This window comes from Lycorma delicatula, chromosome 1 (assembly GCF_047948215.1).
Source record: "Lycorma delicatula isolate Av1 chromosome 1, ASM4794821v1, whole genome shotgun sequence".
Lineage (NCBI taxonomy): Eukaryota > Metazoa > Arthropoda > Insecta > Hemiptera > Fulgoridae > Lycorma > Lycorma delicatula.
The window spans coordinates 138340910-138354223 of record NC_134455.1 but is presented as its reverse complement, the minus strand read 5'-3'; positions in this window follow the sequence as shown (position 1 = coordinate 138354223).

The window sequence follows — 13314 nt, the reverse complement described above, 5'->3', positions numbered from 1 at the left end:
GGGAGAGAGAGCACTGTCACTCCCGCAGTGCCGACCCTGGCGTGCTGGTGGAAGGTAGTTTTTTTTTTACTCCGCATGTGTACGGAACGTTCCATTTTCTAGTTTAGTCGACAGAAGGAATATGCAAGCGATTTAGTTGTTTTTTCAGCAGTGATCAGAAGATGGCGGAAAGAAAGAGCTCTTTGATCGCTAAATCTGTCCAAAAACACGCTGGAAGAGCGAAAGAGAAGGTAATTAGTAAAAAATAATTATGCATTTGATTCTGTGTACGTAGAAATATAAATTAATCACCGTTGGACAACAATGTTTTTAAGTGGACATTTTATTAAGTTATTTTCTAATAATACTAAAAAATATCTGTATTGACATTTTATTACTTATTCGGTTAAACCGAATACGATTTTTAAGCACATTGTGCTTAAAAACCGTGTACCATATTCTTGAATGTGATAAAGTGTAGAATTACATTACTATCCTGCTTCCAGCTATTCTATTTGATTAATTTTCTTTTGGTTCTTTTATTTTACAGGAAACTTTAATCATGGCTTTGAAAAAGTCCAGAAAAAAAATTTCTGGAGCAGCACCAGCAATAATTTTAGCTACAAGCCGCCACTGGTTAGAAGCGAGACGTATTTTACTGAAGCATCTGGTTATTGTAGCAACAGTAAGCATCTGCTTTTTGTAAAAGGAATAGGAACAGACTGCAATTAGTGTCTTACTTCGCATGCTAGGAACAGAGTGGTTGATGTATAAGAAGAAGACAGTGGAATACTGCCATCCGATTATTCTCTATGTTTTATTAACTGTGTGCTGTTCAATGTTCTGAAGTTAAAGATTCTGATTCAGATATCCAAGAGAAGTGACCCGAATAGAGCATCATTACATAATAATGATATAATACTATATAAAATAAATAAAATACACGTAATGAATTTATCTGACGAAAATTGCAAACATGCCAACTGTTACACCTGATCAGCACCTTCCACCCCTAGATGTGGATTTCCTGAAGAAAATTTCCATGGCGGCCACGAGATTTACTTACTTCAATAGAGAAAAGTTTACTATATCCTGAAATTCAACCAATTACAATGCAAATGAAGAAAGATATGATGTCGCTATTGCAGTACATACCATATGTACACCTTGGGTATTACAAAAATTTGATTACAGGTCGTACAGCTTGTGAAATCAACCCTGATGACAATTCTGTATATTTTGCTGATACGGTATAAAACAATTTGTAAATGAAGAAAACTGTAAGGAAAAAAAAAGTTCTTGCAAACATCTATTTCATAAATGCATTCTTAATAAAAATGTTAATAATTTAATACTGTATTATGAAAATAATAAAGTTGGGAAGAGAAACATTTTATAGTCACTTTGCCTTTTCATTGAATCATAACATTCTTCAGTTGACAAAGTGATTACTCCAACAAATTAGCAGAATTTGACTGTAGGTTTGGCAAAATGCTGATGATAATTGCTAATAATAATAATAATAATTCCGAGTAAATTCCTCGGATATGCTTTTCTTTTGACCTGTTTCCACCTTCAGGTCCCCTCATGGATTGGAGTTTTCGGCTACCTGCAGGATATGAACAATTTATTGATTAGGATGTGGACATATACCAAACTTAGAGCTGGCGATGTGGCGGCCACGGTCAAAGTTATTTGCAGGTGTAACGGAGACCTTTCGTCGTCCACATGCCCCCCGCGATGGCAAGCATGTAGCTAAGGTGCCCATGTTCGGAGCATGGGAGCCCTGAAAGCTTCGGTGTGTAGGGGCCTGGAGTCAGTGCAGAGACTGCGCATCCGCTCTCTGCCAGGACATATGCCGGTTCCACCGGAGTACCGGAACGGACCTCCAGGGTTGGTAGTCCTGGAATGGGGGTGTACCCCGGCGGCTAGCCTTACTACAGAAGGGATTATTTGTTCATGGAAACTGAACAACTAAACGTGGCAGAGGGTTCACGCAAACACCCTCGTTTAGAACCGGCCGTTTCGCCTGAAGCAAAACGGAGAAAAAGTGCGGAAACTAAAAGGATTGAGATTGAGGCTAGAAAAAGCTTACAAAAAACTTTTTTTTAAAAGTAGTAATGTACCAAAACCCAAATATTTGGTCATTACAAAGGAGGATGGAAATTTCTCGAGGGTGAGTCCTTTTCTCATCGCTCGGGAGATAACCAAATGCGCTGGTGGCCCTGTAAAAGAAATAAGGAAGACCTTCATGGGACTTCATGTTGAGACTGTAAATGATGTCCAGTCTCAAAAGATTTTGGGGCTTAAAAAGATTGGAGAACTGGCTGTACATGTCGATCCCCACAGTACGCTCAATACCTCAAGAGGTGTGGTCGTCTGTCGGGATCTTCTAAATTGCACGGAGCAAGAAATTGTTGAGGGGTTGTCATCACAGGGAGTAATTGAGTGTCGCCGATTGAACATGAGGAGGAATGGCGAAGTCCTACCTTCAGCCTCTCATGTTCTCACATTTAACCGGCCTACCTTGCCGGAGAAGATTAGAGCGGGGATACATCGATTGGATGTGCGGGCATTTATCCCGCAACCTATGCGATGCTTCAAGTGCCAACGTTTTGGCCACACCGCTATCAAATGTGAGAGAACGCAAATATGCGTGTGCGGCGAAGAGGTGCATGAGGGAGAGCTGTGTAAAGAGCCCCCTACATGCATCAATTGCAAGGGACAGCATTCATGTAGATCCAGGAATTGTCCTGTCTACAAAGAAGAAGTAGCTGTGCAGGAAGTTAAAACCCTGCAGAAAGTCAGCTACATCGAAGCCAAAAAGATTGTTAACGCCCGCAAACCTACAGCAACAACATCTTATGCTCAGGCTGCGGCTACTGTTCCTGCTCCTGCTCCGATTGCTGTAGATGAGGCTCAAATTATAAATAAACTTGCGCCTACTTTGGCTAACATGATTGAGAGGATCATCGAAAACAAGATGAAACCTTTTGGCAATAAAGAATTTGTTAAGCCAAAGATAGTGGTACAGCCTGCTGAAGATAAATCGATAAAAGTGAAAGTTGCTCCTCCAGAAAAGAAAACGGACCCCAAACAAGAATGTCAAGTCCGTCTCAGCGAGATTCTTGATGACAAGGAAAAAGTGATACCTACAGAAACTATTATGGGGGCTCCCAAGCCTCCTGTAACTGAAGTGGCCTCTAAACCTCAGAGGCCACAAAAAATCACACAGGGGGGGCGAGTGTCCCCCCTTCCACAGGCGGTGACCGGTGCGACCCCCGTGTTGGGGAGCGGCCAGGTTGCCGCCTCTCAATCGGCGCCTGGACTGAAGCCGCCGTCGTCGTCGGCGGCTTCGGTGGTCTCCGATACGGAGACCGGAAGCCTTACAGGCGACGACCTTCTCCGCGAAAGGAAAACCCAGACAATAATTTAATTAAAAATTAGCGAGTCGATTGTACAATGGAACATCAACGGATGTTTTTCATACATCCATGAGCTCCAACGCTTGGTACATGACGTAGACCCGATTTGTATATGTCTGCAAGAAACGCATTTCCGCCAAAATGAAAATTTTTAATTAAAAGGATTCGATATATTTCGGCGAGATCAACCGCCAAATGTAGAGTTAGAGGTGGAGTAGCTATATTAACATCGACTAGAGCTACCACCGAAGCGGTTGTTCTAAACACAAACCTACAAGCGGTCGACGTTAGAATGAAGCGTCCACTCCAGGTCACTGTCTGCAGCATATACTTGCCGTATTTTGATTGGAATAAGGATGACATAGCAAGACTAATTTCCGAGCTTCCCCCACCTGTTTTACTGGTGGGTGACTTTAATGCTCATAATTCTCTTTGGGGATCAGATCGAGTAGATCCCCGTGGAAGAGAACTGGAAGGGTTCCTGATGAATTCAGAACTTATTATTTTAAACGACGAATCAGGAACCTTTTTCAATGCCAGAGATGGATCGACGTCCTGTATAGATCTTGCACTTATAAGCGGATCGATAGGACCGAGGTACAGCTTCCATGTCATAGACGATCTGCATGGAAGCGATCATTTCCCGGTGCAAATTGTAACTGATGTTACAAGAACAATATATCCCATCCCTAAAAGATGGTTATTTGAAAAGGCAGACTGGACGAGCTTCACAGCTAGAACGATACTCCCGGAAACAACTGGAGTTACCGGAAACGATGTCGACGCCATAAAAAATGCAATAATTGAGTCGGCATCGAGATATACTCCCAAAACATCTGGGAAACTTACGAAAAAACCCGTTCCATGGTGGAACGATGAAATAAGTGAACGTAAAAAAATAAAGAAAAGGGCGTATAACGCCTTTAAGAAGCGTCCTAGCATAGAAAATCTTGTTGCCTTTAAGAAATACAGGGCGTATGCAAAACGTCTTATGATAGACTCGAAAAAACGATCCTGGCAGCAATACGTGTCATCCATCGACAAAACTACTACTGCATCAGATGTTTGGAGGAAGGTGAAGGCGATTTGTGGGCGTAATAATTTTGCTCCCATAACTAGCCTTCAAGATGAAGATGAAATAAAAGACACTCCATATGAAATTGCAGAGCTGTTATCCAATCACTTCGAAAAGGCCAGCAGAACGGCCAACTACGAGGAAGGTTTTCGAACCAAAAAAGAAGAACTCGAAGGTCTACTAAATTTTAGAACTAAGTATAATTACTCATATAATGTACCATTTAAAATGGAAGAATTGGCGAAAGCGTTGGAAAAAGCAGGTAACACAGCTGCTGGTCCGGATGAAATCCTTTATAATATGATCAGGCAGCTGAATACCACTGCAAAAAGTAGATTATTAGAACTTTATAATAAATTATGGCGGGATGGAACGTACCCGCAGCAGTGGAAAAAGCTCATGTTGTTCCAGTACCAAAGAAAAATAAAAATTTAACAGACCCCAATAGTTATCGTCCTATTTCTTTGACGTGTGCTATGGGAAAAATACTGGAAATAATGATTAATAATGACCGTACCTTCCAAGTACGCGTCAACAATGAATATTCATGTGAAAGAATCTTGGAAAATGGCATACCGCAGGGTTCGCCGTTGAGCGGTACCTTGTTTACCATTGCCATTAATAAATTGATACTAGCCATTCCAGTAGAAATCGGCATAAGCGTCTATGTTGATGATTTGGCAATTGTGTATGATAGCAAAAGACTGCTATGGTGAGGTACAAATTGCAACGAGCGATCAATGCTCTAAATGAAGTTGCAAGGAATAACGGATTCCAATTCTCACCAGAGAAAACGTGCTGTGTACACTTCTGTAGGAAGAGAATTCCTCATCAAAGTCCTGCGTTGACAATTGACGATAATCCAATACAATATAAAGATAGCGTAAGATATTTAGGACTAGTATTGTATAAATCCCTTACATGGGGATTACATATACAGCACTTGAGTGATAGATGCAAAAGAGCCCTAAACATTATAAAATGTTTATCGAATTTAAATTGGGGCTCAGACAAAGAGACATTATTGAGATTGTATAAAGTATTGGTTCAATCTAAACTAGACTACAGATGTATCGTATATTCATCCGCTAGAAAGTCGCATTTAAGAAAGTTAGACGTAGTTCATAATAGCGGAATAAGATATCCAACAGGCGCTTTCCGCACAAGTCCGGCGAATAGCCTAATGTCCGAAGCCGGAATAATGCCACTACATTATAGAAGAGAGATCCTTTTGTTAAGATATGGAGCAAACGTATGGGCTTTTCCTGCCCATATAAATAATAAACGTTTCATGAATCATCCAATGGCTGCAGTATATGAACGTCGTGGTACCTATTCCAGACTAGCCGGAATTAGGTACCACGAATTAAGAAGAAAATATGAAATTGCTATTCCAGATACAATAACAATTTCCACAAGAGAAATACCGCCATGGCTTTTGCCAGCGGTAAATACAAGGTTGGATCTCTCTCAGGGAGATATAAAAAAGAAGCCAGCAGTGATCGTCCAACAGGAATTTTTAGCAACCGTCAGTAGTTACGAAGAACATATTAGAATTTATACTGACGGTTCTAAAACCAAACATGGTGTTGGATGCTCCATATATGTAAATGGAGAAGCCCATTGTTGGAAACTGCCAGATATGGCCAGTGTTTATACTGCAGAACTTACTGCCATTCAGCAAGCTCTTCGCTTCACAGAACATTATTGCGAAGAGAGAGTGCTAATTTGTTCCGATTCTCTAAGTGCACTTGTTGCAATTCGGAACAAAACATTAAGGATGTCCTAATTTCAAACATCCTGTCTATTTTATACGTTTTTAATCAACGAGGACAGCGATGCGTATTTGTATGAACTCTAGGGCATGCTGGTATTACAGGTAATGAGAGCGCAGACGAAGCTGCCAGAAAGGCAACAGTCTGCGATAATTTGGATGCATTTCCTGTAAGAGTGGCAGATGTTAAAAACTGTCTAACTAACGTAGTTAAAAACAAGTGGATTACTGAATGGAGGAGTTAAAATACAAAATTAAACTTCTCCATATAAATGGAAAAGCGACGTGAAGTTGACTCGCCGAGAACAAGTAGCTGAACAACACGCGATTAACAAATTCATATTTGTTAACCGGTGAAGAGAGACCAATGTGCGGTGTTTTTAATAAAACACTGACAGTCAAGCATCTAATAGAAGAGTGTACCATATATGAGGACCTCAGAAAGAGGTTCCGTCTTAGAAATGATATTACTGCTGATCTGGATAATGGAAATGAAGAAAAGATAGTTGCATTTTTACACGCCAGTGGACTTCTTAGAAGAGTAAAAGTGAAAAATTTAAAGCTGTGATAAAGAGTCTCTAAGAGGTAGTTTCATTTATTTATATATTGGAGTCTCGAAGCGTGGCACGTATAGTGACTGGAGGTAGCCCTCTTGTCTAGGCCACCCTGGCTCGTCTGCATTCAAGAGCAGTGAGTCGAGGTGTGTCCGATGATGGCATGGGGGACCCTCAAGGGTGGACTGAGGGCGCGAGGCTATGGGTAAGCGCAATGGATGCCTGTAGCCTGTTTATAAGGAGTCAACTGCCACGGCATCCTGGCGATTCCATCCTTGGCTCTTGTAGTGAAAGGTTGTGTCTTATTGTGCTCTGTGATTGTGAGTTGTAACCAGTCCTGCCAGGTGTTCAACAGTTCTTCTATCTGCGTCGCCAGACAATGTGAGAAGGGTCTGCTAGGACATCAGCCGGGCGGCCAGCTACTTGGATTACAGGCCAGTTACATTAAGAAAAGGATAATCCTTTTCTTAATTTTATTTCTATTCTATTCAAATTTCTATAATAATGTAAAGTGAACTCTTGTAGTCATTACGAACACATTAAGTTAATAGCCTATTATTATAGGACTATTGTGCTGATTTTAAAATAATTTTATTTTAAATTGTTTGATATAATCTGTACCTATTTAGGTCTACAGGTTATATCTTGTTTTGATTTTTCTTGTCAGTGATTTTATTTTGCAGCAAGTGTACATTAAGAAGTGTTTAATTAAGTTTAATTTTAATTTTTAAATTTTATTCTTTATTTTTCCTCAATGGAAGGAAAAGTAAGGCCTGCCCCACCCCGTTCTCCCACCGCGGAACTGTCCGTCGGTGGAGAGGAAAGCGGGTCTGGCGCTAGGAAGCGCCAGAAACGCCGGGACTCCGCGCCTCCTATGGAGACGGAGCCCGTAGCGGGCTGCAGCAGCCGCCAACCCGCAGGCTGATGATGGGGCCCCATCACAGCCTGCTACCGTCAGGCGGGAGAAAATCCCGCCAATAATGCTGGACTGCCCGAAGGAGTGGCCAGCATTAGCGCGCGACATTAAGTCGCGGATCGGGGGGCGCCTGGTGGCTAAAAGCACCGGGCTCTCGATAAGGCTGCAGCTGGGCAGCGAGGCGGATTACCGCGCGGTGCAGAGTTTTCTGCACTCGAAGGGAATCGCCTTTCACTCCTTTCAGCTCCCGAAGGACAGGGAGCTGAAGGTGGTTATACGGGGGATCCCCTATGGGGCTGCCCCGGAGGCAGTAAGGGAGGAACTGACCTCCCTTGGCTATGAGGTGGTTTCGGTTAAGAAGCTCCTCACAAGGGACGGTCGGGAAACCCCGACCTGCCTAGTGGCCCTTAAGAGGACCCCTTCGGCCCGGACCATTTATGACCTTGGCAGTATTTTTTACTGCAAGGTCGCAGTGACTGCGTTTGTGTCACGAGGGGGGCCACCCCAGTGCCACAGATGCCAGAAATTTGGACACTCGTCCAATTACTGCCAGAGGGCCCAGCAATGTGTCAAGTGTGGTGGGGACCACGACACTGCCACATGCGTTAAGCCGCGTGAGGAACCAGCCTCATGCGTTAACTGCAAGGGGCCTCATCCGGCTAATTACCGGGGTTGCCCCTATTATAAGGAGCAAGTCAATAAGGTCAAGGGCATTAAAAAGCCCGCGACTGTTGACGGCCGCAGCTGGGCCCGTGTTGCCGGTGGGGGAAAATCAGCCCCCAAACCGGAGGTGCCGGCACCTGTGGCTAAGGCGGTAGTGAAAAAAGGGGAGGTACCCTCCCCAACACCCGCCAAGCCAAAACCGGCGGCGACCACCAAGAAGGTGGTGAAACAAAAGGCGGCGACAAAGCCGGCCCCGGCGAAGAAGGCCAAGCCTTCCTCGACGGGAAAGGCAAAGCCTGCTCCGGCTGGGAAGGCCAAGCAGGCTGTTAAAAACACCGCGGCCCCTGTGGCCCCGCGCCCCACCAAAAGGGCGGCCGCGCCAAAAGGCACCTCCAGCGGCAATCCGAAACCGGCTACCCCGTTGGAGACCACTGGCATGGAGTTCCTGTCGCAGATGACAGTGAAGGATATCCTGCCACATATCATGATGGTTTTGCCACGCCTGCTCCAGGCAAAATCTCTCAAGGACTGTATTCAGTCCTTAATAGAGTGCCTCATGGCTGTACTGTCCAGGTATGGTTAGGCCCACCCTCAGACTCTTGCAGTGGAACGCCAACTCAGTAGTAGGCCGGACGGAGGAACTATGCCGTCTGGCCGAGGATCTACTGATAGACGTGATACTGTTGTCTGAGACGTGCTTGAACCCAAACAAGCAATTGACCCTTCGGAACTATTTTACATATAGGACGGATAGGCCAGTTCGACCCGGATCTCGCACCTCTGGTGGAACTGCGGTTTTAGTCCACAGACGCCACATGCATACGCGCGTTGTTCTTCATACAAACGTGATGGAACAAACGTGTGTGCATGTGGAGCATCTGGGCACGGTGTATCGGCTGGTTTCGGCTTATAGCAAGCCGAACGACGCGGTAACCGGCGCAGATCTGGATGCCGTGCTGGAAAATTGGGATGGGCCCATGATACTCATGGGCGACCTCAATGCCAAACACGTGTCATGGAACAGCATTCTGACAAATCCGAATGGCAGATTGCTGTACGAAAGGGCGAGAGCCCGCCGCTTGGTCGTCGTAGGCCCTGAGGTGCCCACGTTCGTGCATCGCTCAGGCAGATCTAGGCCTGACGTGCTGGATATCGCAGTCATGAAGGGGGGTACCCTCCCATTCATGATTGAAACGATAGAAGACCTCAGCTCGGACCATTCCCCTGTCCTGTTGGAACTAGGTCAGGCAGGGGGTGGCCGAGATCCCCCGCCTATACCCCGAAGGTCAGTCAACTGGAAAAGGTTCTACGAGACCCTCCAGCGGGAGTACAGGCCGGTAAATCCTGAGCTCCTGAACACCCCGGAGGAAATCGACGACACTGTCGGGCGCGTCACGTCGTCAATGACCGAGGCCCTGGCAGGCAGCTCATCGGCCAAAACTCGAGCAGTTGTTCGAAACGACCTCCCTCCTCATATCTCCGAAGCCATAACGGAGAAACGACGACTGAGGAGGAGATATCGAATCACCCTGTCCCCCGCTGATAAGCGGGCCTTTTATAATCAAACGGACAGGGTAAAACAACTGCTGACAAGCCATCGAGAGGATTCGTGGAACGAATACCTCGCCTCGGTCTCTGACGACATCTCCTCGGTGTTCAGGTTGAACAGGAGACTGCGAGAAGGGAAGAAGCCTCGCCATCCGGTTGTGGGGCAGCGAGGTTTTCTTGCATACTCGGAGGCGGAGAGGGCCGAGGTATTCGCCGATACCTTGGAGGAGCAGTTCACTCCAAACCCCCCTCCCTCCCCGAACGACGAGCAAACAACCGAGGTGGAATCCTTTCTTGTAGATTATTTCTCACAGGTGGAGGACGCCCCTCTAGAGATTGACCAAGTCACTGAAGCGGAAGTTTCCGCAGCCATTAAGGCCACAAGCCCCGACAAGGCCCCGGGTGTCGACGGGATCAGCGCCCGTGCATTCCGGAACATACCGGCCTCCGTGATTACAGCAATTTCGGTGATATTCACGTCCATTTTGTACGTTGGATATTTCCCGAATTGTTGGAAAACGGCCAAAGTCGTATGTTTACCCAAACCGGGGAAAAGTTTACTTTTCCCACGGAATTATAGGCCAATCTCCCTGTTACCGGTATTGTCTAAGTTGTTCGAGAGGATTTTTCTCGAAAAACTGAGGCGATACATGGAGGGAGAAGTGCGGCCCGAGCAATTTGGGTTCAGGGAGGGTCACTCAACCACCCTCCAACTGGTAAAAATAATAGACGACCTTGTCGGAGGCCTGAACAGGAAACGGGTGACTGCAGCCGTTTTTCTGGATGTGGCCAAGGCCTTTGACAAAGTTTGGCATAGCGGGCTGCTTTATAAGCTAGCGCGATCGGCGATCCCCTACCGCTATGTCAGACTGATGCGGTCATATCTGCTAGACCGACATTTTGTCGTGCGCGTAGGGGAAACGATTTCCTCCACCAGAGAAATAGCCGCTGGAGTTCCCCAAGGAGCAGTACTTTCCCCGTTCTTGTACACTTTGTACGTGAACGATATGCCGCTGTCGGAAGGGGTCAAAACGGCCCTTTACGCAGACGACACGGCATATTTCTACGAATCCGCAATTGTGGATTACGCGGTCCGGAGGCTCCAAAGGCAGCTGGACTTAGTGGAACCGTGGCTCGACATGTGGAGAATCAGGGTCAACGGTGAAAAATCGGTGGCCGTGATGTTCACATGCAAGACACGAAAACCGACCAGAGAGCTGGAAATCTCAGGGGAGAAAATCCCTTTTGAGAAAACAGTTAAGTACCTGGGGGTGGTGTTGGACAGGCGGCTTACCTTCGGCGAACATGTAAATTATGCGACCCGGAGGGCTAAGGCCGCCAGAGCCTCACTATACCCAGTGCTGAACAGTGCCAGCCCATACCCACTGGCAACTAAGCTTCTCATTTTTCGGCTGTACGTACTGCCGATTCTAACATATGCTTACCCGGCATGGGGGGCAATGTTGAGCTCCTCGCTTCAAAAGAAGATCGAGGCCGTCCAAAACATCGCGTTGCGGACGATCTTTGGAGCTCCGTGGTTCGTCAGGAACGCCACTCTCCGATCTGATGCGAGATTTCAATCCGTGTCCGAGGTGGGGGTGGCGCAGGCGCGCAGACTGTTCGGGAGAGCGGCTGTGTCCGAACACAGTCATCTTCGGGACATCTGCAGAGAGGACCCAACTCCGACAGTTGTAAGGAAGCGGCCTCACGCCGTACTGGACGAACCACCGTGATGGTGCGGTGCGGTAGCCGAAAATCGACAAACCCGGCTTAGGGGCCTCCATATCGCATGAGCCATAAACGGTATAGTGCGTCAGACGCGTTTCCGGGGTCGCGAGTGAATAGTTTTTTTTTTTTTTTTCGCGAGTTATATAGTTTGAAGACTTCAAATACGGTAAGTCGCGCACAAAACAAAAACGCGGTCTAAAAAAAATTTTTTTTTTTTTTTTTCTCGCGTGTGTTTTGTTCTGTTTCTCTTGTTTCAGAAACGGGAGAAACGTGGATGTGGAACGACGCGTCGTGCCGTCTCATCCTGCCAGTCGAAAGGAAAGTAAAAATTAATTTTTTTTTTTTTTTTTTTTTTTTTTTTCTCTTGTGTGTGTGTTCTGCTTCTTTTGTTGCAGATGCCAACAGCCACCACAAAAACAAATGGTTTCTTCACTGCGGCCACGCGGTCCCCCCAACCCCTTCTCAGACACACGCGTGTCTGAAGGTTAATAATTACGTGGAGAGAATAATTACTGTTTACTTCTTTCCAGAAAATCGCCGCCCCAAAACCGCGATCGCGAATAGGTATCACCATCTGTAAGTTAAACTTACAGTAAGATAAAATAACCCAGCAATTGCGACTCCTCCGGAAAAGGGGACACATTGCTCCCTCCTTATAGCTAGTGCCCCGTTGTGGCGTATTCCTGCTAGCCTATTAAAGAGTTAGCACCGAAAGGACTGTGGACGGTCTGAAGGGGAATTACGTCGGGAGGACAGGCTTTATAAGCCTAGCCTTCCGCGGTCGGCCCATGAAATGGGTTCGATAACGCTGGTTTAACAACGGATTGGAATGCAATTAAATCCGTCTTAAATTCACTAAAATAATAATAGACAAAACTTGAAAAATTAGATCCGAGATTAAAAAATAACCCTTTTAAAAACAAGCCCGATTAGAAAGATCCAGCAGCAAGGGACTCTGTCCAGGTTCTGCGATAAAGTAGGGAGTAATAGACTCCTGCCAACTTTGCATTCCATTCCATTCCGGCATTCTGGCGCGACTAATATACTGCTTCACGGCGGTTCTTGTCGCCCCGAGGGTGCTAAAATTAACAACTAAACGAGACGGGTATAAGAAAATAAATGGAATGGTATGGTATTGTTTTTATAGTTTTACTTTTATCTTCTTTGAGGATTTTATCTCAAATTTTAAATTTTGGGGTCCTTTACACCCCATAAGTGTTATTTGTTTTTGTTTTTGTGGTGTTTTAATGTGTCTGTGTAGTTTGTCTTTTTAAATAAAATGTAAGGGCCCTTTACACCCTTACATATGACGATCCTGATGGTGATACTAATTTCCTTTAAGAATGTGACGAGGGCTAATGACCTTAGCAGTCGATGCCCGTAAAAATTCAAGGAAAAAAAAAAAATAATGCCCTGAGGTAGATAATCCCCACGTCCGGAACACAACATCTACGTTCACGTCCAGGGCGGTAACAGCTGTACTTATGTACAATAGATATAGCTTGATAACGGGGCTCCGAGTAAATTCCTCGGGTATGCTTTTCTTTTGACCTGATTCCACCTTCAGGTCCACACATGGTTTGGATTTTTCGGCTACATGCAGGATATGAACAATTAATTGATTAGGAAGTGGACACATATCAAACTTAGAG